This window comes from Ischnura elegans, chromosome 6 (assembly GCF_921293095.1).
Source record: "Ischnura elegans chromosome 6, ioIscEleg1.1, whole genome shotgun sequence".
Taxonomy (NCBI): Eukaryota; Metazoa; Arthropoda; class Insecta; order Odonata; family Coenagrionidae; genus Ischnura; species Ischnura elegans.
The window spans coordinates 101371538-101386194 of record NC_060251.1 but is presented as its reverse complement, the minus strand read 5'-3'; the positions used below and the strand labels follow the sequence as shown (position 1 = coordinate 101386194).

At 40.2% G+C, this 14657-nt stretch overlaps 1 protein-coding gene across 1 annotated transcript in view; it reads left to right on the top strand.

Annotated features, from left to right (window-relative positions):
* Window positions 1–14657, top strand: part of LOC124161272 (protein qui-1) — a 736232-nt gene that overhangs the window by 670379 nt on the left and 51196 nt on the right. The window lies entirely within an intron of this gene.

Genomic DNA, 14657 nt, shown 5'->3' with positions numbered 1-14657 from the left:
AAAACAATTAAGCACCTACAACTTAAACTTGGTAATAAAACCTCCGCGGCCACCGCTTTCAGCAGCCGCTTTTCTCTGGAACTGAATTCTCGAATTCATTTTTTTTTCTAAAAATGAATTCGAGACTTCAGTTCAGAGACTTCAGAGATTCTCCCTGGTTTTCAATTAGTATTGATTCATTTAATATGTCCCATGGAATACGCATTTTTCAATGAAAAAATCTAGCCATTTCATCTAGCCAGTTTCCAGCAGAAAATTACTCTGGCTCATACTCTGCTGGAAAACTTTACTATCTTCTCCTCCATTCAGCGGTCAACTCCTTAAGCTGTCAATTTTCTCCAATCCGTTTGATGGGCGCTTGAGACAGGTTTCACCACACAGGATGACAGTAGTCACGGATTCAAAAGGAGTGGAATGACTCGGGAACACATCTTATCGTCATAAATCAAAAAACGATTGATTTTGTTTATGCAGCTTCCGATTCCGCTCTCCTATCTGGAAGATTTTAATGGAGACGCATTTATTATCTTTTATATCCGTAATGACGTGTCCTCTATAAATAATTCTATGCCGTCCCTTCCTTTTCTTCCTGTCCACCTACTTTTAGACGATTGTCTTCATCAGTTCATCATGTCTTGAGGTAAAATCTCCTTTTTCGGGCTTTTTTGAAGCCCCCCTTTTCTCCAATTCTTCTTAGCGCTTCCTCGTTACTGACTCGGTCGATCCATTTTATCATCAGGTACATATTTTAGTATCATTAGGAGGAGGCAACCGAGACCTTTAGACATTTTCTCCCTGACGTAAAGGAAGGGAAGGTAGAGGAAAAACCCTGCTCATAATATGCAATGCTAATATACCCTGCCTGCTCATAGCGAAAGGCTACAATAGGGGACCCTGGCTAACATATTGTGTGGATGGAGTGCTTCATATCAAGCACCCTGTACTCTGCAACTTAGCAGCGATCGGGATACTTCTGAAAATCTAAGCCACCGCCGGGATTTGAACCCGAAACCTATGGGTGGGAAGCCAAAACTCTTGCCACCACGCCTAAATCAACCCTAATGCATCTTAGTCAGTCGACGATGAACATGAGCTATTTGAACGATGTCGGCAGAGTCAGGTAAAGGACGCTACCTTCCATGTATCAACTAGGGGAAGGGAAAGATTGGACGCGGGTGAGGTTGAAGGATGACGGTTCAAGGGGTTATTAGACACTTGTACGCGGGGTAGCCTGGAAGACGTAGTGAGGGGATAGTTAGTTCCTGGTAGCGGGCAGGTGAGAAGCCGTCCGTAGACCAAAGGTACGCCAGTGGTCGCTTCCCTTAATATTGGGCATGGGAAGACAAGATGAATGGCGATCACTCTCCAATTTCTCCTTAATCTCCTTCATCACTCTACAAGCAACACCACCCATTTGTTTATCCTTAGTTTCTTCTTCAACTCCTCGCTTTTCGTGCTCACTTAAGCTTCACACCATTTTCATATGTCGTTTACGGTTTTTTTTTAACGAGAATTCCTTGCACAAATATTTCGCCATCATATTGGAACTGCCCGGAAATACAGTGTAGACTTCTGTTAATATATGGCTTAACCTCATATCATTACAGTTTTGAGTAAGAGAAACACTGATTTCTGTGAAAATAATTTTACCATTTTCTTTATGGTACTAGATATCAATTATTGGTCCTGTTCATCTCGGTCGCTTCCTCAATTTATGCACTGAATATAATTATTTAGCTTTAAAAGTTAAATGTATTCCTGCTTGCGAGAAATGTCCTCTTTTTTACGTGTCGATAAGTTTCCCATTGTATGACTAGAATTTGTTTGCGGAAAAAGTGATAGGATTATGGGAAAATAATTTTTAAGTTCATTTTCACTTGATTAGTTGTGCGTTTTGTAATTTTTCCTCATGCACGTACGAAAAATATACACCTATGCTTGATCCCAAAACTCTACGTGATAATTGATCCATGCTCTTAATTATCGCATGGATTATATTTGCCATTTCTAGGAATTCCAGAGTAATAATTTAATTTTCTGTACGAAACCCGTCTGTTGATAATACATTTTTAGTATAAATAATCGAGTGAAATCATTACGTGAGGCAAATACACAGTTCCACTCAGATTTTGGAATGAAAAGTGTAAAAATAAGAAATAGCTATACGAGGGAAATATGCGTGAAATCAATGAACTCTGACGAGCCATGATATGTTTATAATTTGGCTCATATTAATGTCGAAGATTTCTCTTCATTTTCCACAAAATAAATCAGAATTTAAGTAGAATGGCAGGATCGATCGTAAAATATTGATGTCTCTTATTGCTGACTGTTTGTTGGAAAAATGATGTAGTGGTTTTTCCACGTTTGAGCATTTATTTATAAGAAATAAAAGTTTAAGGAGCTGAATTTTTAACTTGGAAAATATGTTTCATCCTTGGCACTTTGTATTAATATATTATATTATTGTGCAGAATGACCTAGCCGTCGACGCACCTTAACGATCAATGCTACTACTACTATTATATTATTGGATGCAGCAAAGCCTTGCCCTGGGAATCAACTCTTTAAACCCACTATTTATGGATGGAGAGGGAAAGCAACCTCACAATTTTCTGTTGCTTCGACGTTTTCCCTTGTTTTGCTACAATATATTCTCCCTAGACTTAAGCAGTTGTTTATGTCAGATCGCCTACCACTTGGGAAACTCCTTAACTCCATGAAAGAAGATTAAGGAAGTTTTATGTGTTTCTCTCTGAATGGTTGTTTCAAAGTCTTCTATAAATCTTTTCAAACACTTCCATAACGCCATGGTCAAACTTATAGGTGCTCGTTTTTCTAAAAACTGCCTTGCCGATTTTTTTACGGAAGCGACTGGTGCATCAATAAAATATTGAATCCGTTATTTTACCATGAGAAAATTGTCGGAATATTATTTTAATGTATGCATTTATCAAAACTATTTTCAACTAGCTTCAGAAAAAAAACTTTTCCATGATTATACTCGCTGTAAAAGGGTGTAATTTTTAAGCAGACGTTTTATTACTACAAAATATATTACGGATGCTTCATAATATTTTTAAACGCTGAATATACGGCCGCTTAAAAGTTCATATATTACTCCACGTATGTTAACATCCTTGTGAACTTTGTTAGACGAAAGCGTATTGCAGTTGACCATTGAACATTAAAACTAAACCTTGGATTCAGCTCAAAATTAATATAATATATTAGTAAGAAACCATCGAAAAAACATGCGATGCGTCCAAGAGACGAAATGGAAAGGAGCCAAGGCCAAGGAGATCGGGGAAGGATACAAGCTGTACTACAACGGCATACGGACTAACCAAAACGGCGTCGGTATCATCGTCAAGAGCAATCTGTGTGACAATGTTGTCGAAGTCACCCGCATCTCCGATCGTATAATGTCCATCAATATCAATGCCAGTGAAACCACCCTCAGGGTCATCAGTTGCTACGCTCCGCAAACGGGCTGCCCCGATGACATCAAGGAAGAGTTTTGGGATCAGCTGGATGACCATATCCGATCGGTGGGACCTGATGAACACCTGGTGATTGGGGGTGATCTGAATGGCCACGTTGGATTATCACGCGACGGTTATGAACATCAACATGGCGGATGCGGGCACGGAGCCCGCAATAATGATGGGATTAGAATTCTTGACTTCGCGGAAGCACACGATCTTGCCGTAGCGAATACGTTCTTCAAGAAGAGGCGATCACATCTGCTCACGTACGCCAGCGGTACACGTGCGTCCCAAATCGACTACTGGATGATACGCAGGCGAGACCTTAAGCTCGTGGTCGATGTAAAAGTTTTACCATCCGACAACGTCGCCCCACAACATCGTCCCCTCGTCATAGACTTGCGGCTGGACATTGGGCAACATCGACGAGTGCGCACGACCGGACCAGCCCATATCAAGTGGTGGCGATTAAACGATAACAAAAATCAACTGAAGATAGCCCTAGATCATCTGAGTGTCGATCCCGACCAGCCGGTGGCTGACCTATGGCGCAGTGTAGCGAACCAGATCCAAGAGGCCGCCTGTGAGGTCCTTGGGCGAACGAAACCAGGAACACGCTTTATCGATAAGCAGGTATGGTGGTGGAATGAAGACGTGCAACGCATCGTCAAAGAAAAGAAGATGGCCTTCAAGAAGTGGCGCGAGACAAACCATATTGTGGACTATGAACAATACCGCACAAAGAAATCTGCCGCGAAACGAGCAGTTGCTAAAGCAAAGACAGCACACTACGACCAGCTGTACGCCGACTTAGATACACCTGGAGGTGAAAATAAGATCTACCGCCTTGCCAACTCCCGACATCGAGCAACTCAGGATTTTAGCCAGGTCAAATGCATCAAAAACGACGATCACCAGATACTACGAGACCCACCTGCCATCCTTCGGCGCTGGAGAGAACACTTCTCGGCCATCTGTAACACAGAATTTCCCCACCCACCGATCATTAGCGCGGACCCTATATCCGGACCTGTGCAACACATCAGTGAAGCTGAGGTAGACGCCGCTATCAAGGAGATGAAGAATGGAAAGGCAACGGGCCCTGACGACATTCCAGCGGAAGTGTGGAAGCTACTTGGCCGCAACGGCGTTGTCATCCTCGCCGAGTTATTTAACAACATCATCATTGACAACGAAGTTCCCGACTCCTGGCGGACCAGCATAACTGTGCCCATCTGGAAGGGTAAAGGCGACGTCGCAGAATGCTCCAACTACCGCCCGATCCGGCTTTTATGCCACGCCATGAAAATATTCGAAAGAGTGATTGATGCTAGGCTCAGACACATTGTTCACATCACACCCAACCAGTGTGGATTTGTAAAAGGGGACTGGCACAACAGATGCAATACACGCAGCTAGACTGCTCTTGGAGAGGCACCGAGAGAAGAACAAGCCAGTGCATATGTCTTTCCTTGATCTGGAGAAGGCCTTCGATCGCGTGCCACACGACCTTATCTGGCATGCCATCAGATCTCACGACGTCCCTGAAGTCTACGTGTCATGGGTGAAGCTTCTCTACACCAACGTCACCAGCTCCGTCCGTTGCCCATCAGGAATATCACCGCCTTTCCCAATCACTGTTGGCGTCCACCAAGGATCGGCCCTCTCTCCGCTCCTTTTCATCCTGTGCATGGACACAATCACGGCCTGTCTCCAAGAATCGCATCCTTGGTCACTACTGTTCGCCGATGATGTCTTCCTTGCCAGCACCACCAGACCCGAATTACAGCAGCGAACTCTACTATGGAAGGTACGACTCGACAACTATGGGTTGCGATTAAACATCAAGAAGACTGAGTACATGGAGTGTGGGCCTCAAACCGATGGCACGATCAGCATCGATGGCGACGACCTTGAAAAGGTCGAGAAGTTTAAATATTTGGGCTCTGTCATCAGCAACGATGGAAGCACAACCGCCAACACGCGAGCTCGAATCAATGCAACATGGCTGAAATGGCGCCAAGTGACTGGCGTATTGTGCGACCGTCGAATGCCTGAACGATTCAGGGCCAAAGTATACAAGACCGTAGTCCGCCCAGTGGCCCTATATGGAGCAGAATGTTGGCCAGCCACAGCAAATCAAGAACAGGCCATGCATGTCATGGAAATGAGGATGCTGCGATGGATCCTAGGCATCTCCCGCCTGGATCACATCAGGAATGAAGACATTCGGAAAAGAATGGGAGTTGCATCGATCACAGACAAGATGCGGGAGGCTCGACTGCGGTGGTATGGGCATGTGGTGCGTAGTGATGAGAACTCCGTGGCCAAAACAGCAATGCGGCTGAGTACTGAAGGACGCCGACCACGAGGACGACCAAAGATGCGCTGGCTCGACAAAATTAAGGCGGACATGAAGACCATCAACGCCACGTCAGTAGACGCCCTGGATCGAGCCAAGTGGAGAAGGCTTTGCAGAAAAGCGGACCCTGCAATAGCGCGGGACAAACGCTAGGAAGAAGAAGATTAGTAAATTAATAACAATTTTTAATGTTTTTCTTCGACGTTGATTTTTGAAACGGTAATTTAATGGAAAAAAATAGTATTCCTATTTTTGACTCATTTCCATTTGATTCGGGTGGTTGTGAGATATAAAATTTACTGTTTTAACGTTACCTTTACCTCCAGTCTTGGAGAGCAACAGTACCCCCTTTTGTTTCATATTGACATACGCTGCGGTAGACGTGTGAAAATTTCTCATTTAAATTATAATTATCTCCTTTTTGTTACATTCCTTCATTGTTCTACTTGATCAGAGAAATATTCTGAAATTACATTCTTTTTCATAATCGTTATTAGGTATATCAAGATGTACGCCATCTTTCAAATGTAAATAATTATTATCTGTTACAGTTCTTTCAAATGGGTTTATGCAATTCAGATTTAATGAATAGGTTCTTAGGTACCCCACAAGGAATCGGGCCTTCTTTTTTAGGGTACCTTCAGTTTTTCGTCTATTGCTCAGTAAGCATAAAATAAGAGATTTATCTAATATATCGTGATAATAATATACACTTTATAGAAAAATTTGTAATTCCTTGTGAACTTTGAGAAATACTTAGGCAATATTAAATTCGACAGTATTTAAGCTATCTATTGTTGTAAATTTCTTGTATTGCTCAGCATAAAATATTAAATTCACCTCTTATATGGTGATAAAATCGTATATAATTTATAGATAATTTCTTAACTCTATGCCGGCATACACGAATAGGCGACATTATGTTCGATGGCATTTAAGCTGTGCAGGGTTGAAAATGTTTTGTATTTCTCAGCATGAAGTATGAAATTTACCTCACATATCGCGATAAAATCATGTGAAGGGGAAATAAGGTAAGGAAAACAAACGAGATTAACTAGATATTTAGTTGTTCAATTCATTTTAAACTCGATGTCAGCACAAAAAATAGACACTATTGTAACCCATGGTCAACAAATTTTTGTGTAATTCTTCAATCAATTTCTGTACCTAACCCTGTTTAGAAATAAAATCACTTGTACCCCTTGGCATTTCACCCCCTCGTGTATAATTTATTGATATATTTCTAAACTCAATGTCAGCAAAGAGGAAATGCTTAGGCGATATTAAAGTCGATGGCATTCAAGCTGTCTAGGGTTGTGAATTTCTAGGCCTCATCTTGAGCAGCTCATCTCCACTGCCGTTCACTTCCATTTCCCGACGTTGCTGTCAGGGCTCTTGCACTACGCCCTCCCCGTGTCTGTCATAGTCCTCCAGGCGACGCCGGCGTTGCACCATCAGTCTCACCCGACTCAGGGTTGTATGCGTATCCCTAAGCTCGGAAAATCCCTCACGGAATCTCTCAACCGTAATTGGAGACCGACTGTCCCCCCCCGAAAAGACGTCGGAGAGCTAGCTGATTGCTGTCACCGTAGACTCTCATTAATTAAGTGGGAACGCTACGCCACGCCGTATGGACGCTGGCTCCCTTGATGTTGCCAATGAATTATTTTTTCTAGGTGCTCCGTACCTTGAGACTTTTAAGATACGTATGCAAAGTAATTAAAATGTGTAGAGAGGCATCTCGTATTTGCGTTTAGGGGTTGGTCTTCCCATCCATCAAGTTTCAACAGCTTACTCCGATACTATAATCAAAGAGAGCTCTTAATCCATGAAGGTGGCATTGGATCAAGCTACCGAAATATACCGGAGATAGAATGACTAACTTAGATGCAAACCCAACAAGTTATCTGCGTAGCCTTAGTAGTTATCTCTGTAAAAGCCAGAAGTATTTTTATTTTTCAATAAATATTTTATTAATGTCTTGATGTGTGTAATAGGTCACTTGGGTGGATGTTCTGACAATTGAAATGAGGAATCGGTTATAAATATGTACTTGAATATGTAGACATCTCGCTGACGACATGAATATTAAGCCATCCCTTGTTTCACATCTTGAAAAACACTTTTTATACTTGAGTTTTCGACTCAAGATTGAGTTTCTCTCTGAACCTCTAAAATGTATAGCTGATTTTATCTTGGTTCTTCTATTCTCTTCTTGGTCTTAAAGTAATTTCTCTGGAGTCGGATGCACTCAGCAGGTTATGGGTGAAAGAAAAGTGCTTAACATCGTAAAAACACAAAATTAATTGAATCTCACCTCTACTTTTTATGACTACTAGAGTCTGAATTTTTTAAATATTATTCTTATCTGTTTCGCTATTAAATTGTGATTCTAATATTTTCCCAACACGAGGGGCGTTAAGTTTTCGCATGCTTATTTGAAGGGTTAGAAAGTAAACTATTTGTAGTAGCTTTTTAGTTGCTTGTAGCTATTTTATAGTCGTACTGCCTATAGCTAGTCTCATTTTCTCTTGTATCAATTAGGTATGCCTTCATTGTCATGATGCACAACGAGCCACCTGAAGGTTGTTGGCAGGGAGGGTGTATGTTTACCCACGATAAAATCAGCTATACATTTTAGAGTTTTATATACAATCTATTTCAGAGTTTATCTTTCTTCAATATTGCACTATGTATAGTGCTACAAAAGTAGTTTTACTAGACAAACATCTCCCGAACTAAGGACTTACTTGAACTATCGATATGCTAGCACTGATGGGTATTTTCTATTTCAAGTGTGGGAAAGCACCTAAATGGTAGCACTGTCTTACGGGGCACAAAGTTTTCATTTTCGAATGTAGCCTCTTGAGAAGAAATTCAATAATGCTGTCATATTCTTTCCACTCTACCTATTTGTCGTCAGTTCCTGGCGTCTTTCATCTGTCTGTCGTTGTAAACTTGCTGACTCATGGCCCCTTTTTGTCTCCAAGCATTTCTCCCTGGTAACCATGCGTTGCGGATTTCGTGGTGGAAGTGTAAGTGGTTTCCGTGCTCGTCTTTTGCGGGTAAGGATTCCGATACACATCTCAATATAGCTAAATTTACGCTACGCATTTTTATCCTTTTCACATTCTGCTGAGCGCAACCAAATTTTTTTTATACCAGGTTAACATCCCAGTAATAACATCATTGTGCCTACTCCTCATTATAGCTGATCACACTCTTTTCTCTAATAAAGCTTAAATTTTATATAAAGCATTTTTCAACTTTCTCATCGAAGTAGCAAAATTTAGATTGCATTTTTGCTTTCTCGTTCACGATCACTTTTTGAGTAAAATGCGAATATGGCACCTTGTGAAGACCATCTCACTCATTATTATGGATATAGAAACACTTAAAATATGTGAACATTTAATGTGCACTTCATTCAGAACCTCTCAGCCCATTTCTTACAAAACACTGCCCGTTATCAATCAAATAATCAACCAAAGGAAAAAAAATTATTATCACCGTCAGCCTTTATTCAAAGTATAATATTTTAAAGTCAATCTAAAGGTTCATCCGATTCAAGTGTCGGACTTGAAAGTAGCACGGCAACTTAAATGGAATCAACTCAGGAATGAAACAACAATTTGAGTTGAAAAGGTTTATTAAGGCTCTTTGCAGAGATATTTTGCCATTTGTAAATACGAACTAAGTAAATTACTTGTCGATAAAAAAATACATTTTGATAAGTGAAAAAGTGAAAGTGCTTTGCACTTTATCCATTAGCTGTTCATGAAGGTATCATCTTATTGTTAAATAAAAATATATGTTGTCTCGAAGTGGTTCTCCCTGATTAAAAAATAATTTACAATAGTTTTACAACTGCGACGCGTCGCATGAATCATGTTGGAAGTGGAAGTGGTTGTCACGACGAGAAGTTGATCCGTCTTACTGTCCTCTACACGTCTTGAGTTAATGAGCGTCCTTTTCCAGTCAAAATATGTGCACACGTCACGCTATACAACGGTTGGTGGGATTGACTGCTTCCCCGCCCCTCATTAGGTCTCTACAATTTTCAGGGCGTGCTCAAATAGTGGCTGGTGATGTGGACACATCCGCTGCTGCGCCTAAATATTAGAGGGCGCCAATCGGTCCCTCCTACTTCTGATGAATTGGATGTCTCTCAGAGCGAAAACTCCGCAGGAGTAAAATTATTTGCCTGAAAGCCACAACTTATCCGTCTATGGAAACGGTAGATGAGGCTTAAATTCACTGCCGCTGAATCTAAAAGGTGAACTCTTAAATATATTATGGCGGGGAAAATAGGTCCTCATATTCTACAAACATATTTTAAAAATTCACCCGGTTGTGGCCTCTTCAGTGCATTTTTAAGACCATTATGCTTACGTATTTTTCCTCTGGAAACACAAGACATTAGGGTTACAAGCACAATTTTAATTCCAAACGAACATATAGCTGTATGGATTTATGGCTTACATACCATTGAAGGCGGCTGTTTTATGTCTGAGTAGGATATCCCGTTACTACCCATCAGGCGCTTTTCCTCTGGAAGTTAAGCGCAGTTAGTACTGAATGATACAATCTCTTCGGCGCATGCGTCTGTCAGCGGCCTGCCGTGAGCGGTGAACCATTTCAAACTTCGCTCGCCATTTCACACTGTGGTGCGAAACCACACGGGGAAAGAAAAAAAATACTTAAATCACGGGAAAACGCCAGGGCCGAAAGAGCTTTGTTTCACTTTTTTAAGATTAGAATGATGAATGGTTGGAATATTGGAAAGCCATTTTTCTCTTCAAAACGACCTGAAGAGAAGAGATCTAAAATATATTCGTGGAATGCAAAACGTGTTTTCATTTCCATTATGAATTAAAAGGGGTTCTTGGGTGTTTCCATTTCCTATTTAATATTTCGGCTAATTTATGGGAAATACCACAGAGAAACCAAGCCATTTACGACCCGGGTTTTATACCTAAAGCTAATGTAGGATTTGGTGCTTTCCCGGCGAATCTTGTTGATGAAGCCTTATCGGGAAATCAGCCGGGTCAGGATGGACATTACTGCCAACGTTTCAATGTCCTTCTCTGCCATCGTCTTCAGGGTGAATGATGGACATGGTTATTGCCGGGCTTATATATACCCATTTGGGGCGGTCAAGTCGTCCAGGATTGGTCAGTTTTAGGTTGTCTTCCTCCTCTTAGCTTACTCATTCTTTTGATCATTGGATTCCATGGCCAAAAGAATGAGTAAACTAAGACGAGGGAGGAGAATGAGTAAGCTAATCTTGTTATAGTAATCCAGAATATGAATTCTTTGAGTTAACATAGTGGATTTTATAACATTTTCAATAAAAATTGGTCCAATCAGGCATGAAATCCCAAAAGTCCTTCACCAGTTCAAGGCTTGCCGAAAAGAGTAGTTTCATGGTACTACGGAGCCCTGAGCTCGGTTTATTGCAAATTATTTAATTACCGTTCTAAATAGATTTAAGAATGTGTATTCATTAAAAATAACATGATTTTTTTCTAAAGTATTGCAATTATTAACCATATTCACGTCGAATTTCGCTCAAATTATACCTCAAACATATTTCTCTCGAAATCACTGTGGCTTTTAACGTCCTTCTGATCGTCCATATTCCATGTTCAAGGACCCGTTTCGTCCTCAGCTCCTTCAGCGATAGTCTCTTACCTCCTCAAGCGTAAGGTATGGTAATCTCGATTTCATGGGCCGTGTCCCCAGAAGCATGAGCCCAATAGTGGCGCCATCTTCGGGTGAAAGGTCATCGTGTGGCGTCGGACTATCTTACCCATTCTCCAGAATCCATTTAGTCGATGAAGCGGATTGGCGAATCCCTCTTCTTCGCGGAGCGCTTCAATTATTTCCAACGCGGAGGCAGGGATATGAGTCCCTGAAAAATTCATCCTGCATCGACCTGGAAGGGCCAGAAGTGAAAGTTGCAGTCAGGAATTTGTGCCCTCTTTGATCGCGAAAGCGGATTTTCCAACGAGAAATCTTTTAATAATTTAGTTACCTAATAATGTACTTGAATAAATAGTCAGTGGAATAGCGCATGCGGAGAGAGCTTTCTGCAAAAAGAAGAATCTTCTTACAGCTGAGATTACAAGCATAGAAGAAAGGAAACAGTTGATCAGATGCTACATATGGAATATGTTTTATCTGTGGAAACGATGCTTGGACGTTTACAACAGCAGAGAAGTCAAGAGTGGAAGCATTCTCAATGTGGTGCTACCGAAAAATGATGAAGATAAAAGGGATCGCCCCTGCAACTAATTAGAAAATGCTGAGAAGAGTATGAATTCTTCTAAAACCCTTAAGCATAAGACGGGACAACGTAGTGGCCACATTATGACACATGGTAGCCTGATGAAAACAATCGTAGAAGGACAGGTGGAAGGAAAGAAAGGCAAGCAACGGCCTCGAATGAGTTACATAGGACAGGTTATAAAGGATGTAAAAGAAAAGAAATATGTCGCAATGAAAAGGCTTGCGGATAGGAGAGAGTAATGGAGAGTTACATCAAACCAATCTTAGGATTGTTGATGATGATGAGCAATGTACATACGTTGTCGATGAGTTCTGCTGGCTGATAACAACGCGAAGTGCTGCAAACGTTTTTCGTGACGATAAAAAGTATTCCGTTTTCAGCAAGTGAATTAGTGATGGCATTGGGCGTCAAATTTGTTCATAAATGCAGGTGGCGGCAGTTTTTCTTGAGATTGGATTTCTCTTCAGCGAATGAGAGAAGTAATACCTTTTGAATGAAGTCAAATATTAAAAGTAATAATCATAATAATTCCCTCGCGAAATAACACGAGCCAGTTGTCCTAATCAATGGCTGGCTTTAGCGCCTGTGGAACGTATTAATTTTTTGCGTTTCTCATTTCCAGTGTAAGAAATTTATAAGTCACTTCTATTTCTCAGCGAATATCCTGGTTTGCGATTTCTCTGTCATCCATTTAAAGAAGCTATTGGATTACATTTTTAAACTTATTTTTGTTTGGAACTGCGTGTAAGAAATGGTATAAAACTGTAGAGGCACCTGTGTGTGATGTGGGAGTATCTGGGAGACTGTTGTTTATATTGATTCGTTGCATTGAAGTTAATGAGTTTCTATGCTTAGGATATCGTCCGTTTAAGTGTTTTAAATAAAGTGCTGTTATAATTCTCAAGTGCCGACAGCTTATTTCAGTGTAAACCCGTAATAATATTATGTCCTGTAATGATGAAGTTTTGTTGTAAAATGATTACTAACTCTAATGAGATAGTCTATATCGATGGCTTAGTTCTAACAATACGTATCTCAAAAATAGCAACTTTTTAGGAGAGCGAAAAAACAATTTATTTTTTGATTGTATATAAGTTTAACTGAAATTAAAAACCAAAAATACATAACATTGAAAAAGAAGCATACATTTGAGTTACATTTGACATACATTTGAGAAGCATACAGCAAAGAGTTGTTTTTTGCTTGAATTTTATTTTATTACCAATATTTGCATTATTAACGCATACCGGCCAAATTTTCTGGTACTTGTTGTTAGAACTTAGCCATGAAAGTGATGGCTGGCCGAAGTGTTGGAGATTGGAAATTATTTTTCTAATCCGGGAAATATTGGATTCAACACTGTAAGGGGGTAATCAAGCTGCATGTTTGTTTTTGCTGGAAAATTGAGTCATCTGCGCGGATATATTACTCGCAGTATAGCCGCAAGGATTGTAACGTCAAATCCAAAAGTATTGCAATGGACAGAGCTGTGCTACTTCATCGTATGGAATGGAATATACATGTTTAATTTAGTCTCGTGAAGACCTAACTTTGAATCATTTTCACGCATCCCATAATAATTTCATTACTGAATCCTTAAGGGAATCAGTTAAGAGATTGGTAAAAGAGTTACACTATTAGTGTAGCTCATGCTTGAGATGAAATTCAGTTTAACAGTGAAATGCTAGCGTAGACTAAGTTGATTGATTATATCTCCCTGTAAAACATTAACTTACTGAATGTAGTAACTTAGTAACTATTAATGCTATCTTCGTATAAAATTTTTTGATGTGATAAGTGAATCCAGGAACGTAGTAATTTCTCCATTAAAATGTATTCATGCAACCAATGCCTTTTAATTTTATGTAGATGGTTTAGTGTTGCAAAATTATTTCTAGGGAAATTCATGATCCTAGGAATTTTCCTACATAGCTCAAATTAAAAAAATCACGATGTATATCCAACTTTGAGTGCCTGTATATGATTTTTGAGAGGACGCATCACACTCGCCCAACCGGTCGTATTTGTATAATTTCGTGAAATATTGCCAGTTTCAAACCAAATATACCACCTTGACCTCTTCACCATATATCCAGTGGCTCTCAAGCTCTTAAAAGTTTACTGTGTCTTTCAATGCAAAAAATATTACTCCTGAGAACCTCCAAATGCTGACCAGAAAGTACCCTACATGCACGCACAAAATATTTAAATATTATATTAAAAAACCCGCTAAACCTGTCTTTACTTTATAATTCGTTAATTAATAATAAAAGTGACGCGTCCTCTTTATGTTTTCATCCAACGACGTGGTTCAAAGTTGGAGGGTCAAAGTTTTTAATGGAAAATTGTGATAATACAATTCTGCCAAAAATCGGGGAACTTTTTTGTCTATGAAAGCTTACTATTAACAGCGGATCCGCTTCCACCCGATGATTTTTCGATTATTTTCAATCGATCCTCATTTCCGACTCTTTTTAAGTTTTCCGGGAAGCTTCTAAAACGTCGTTCCTTCTTC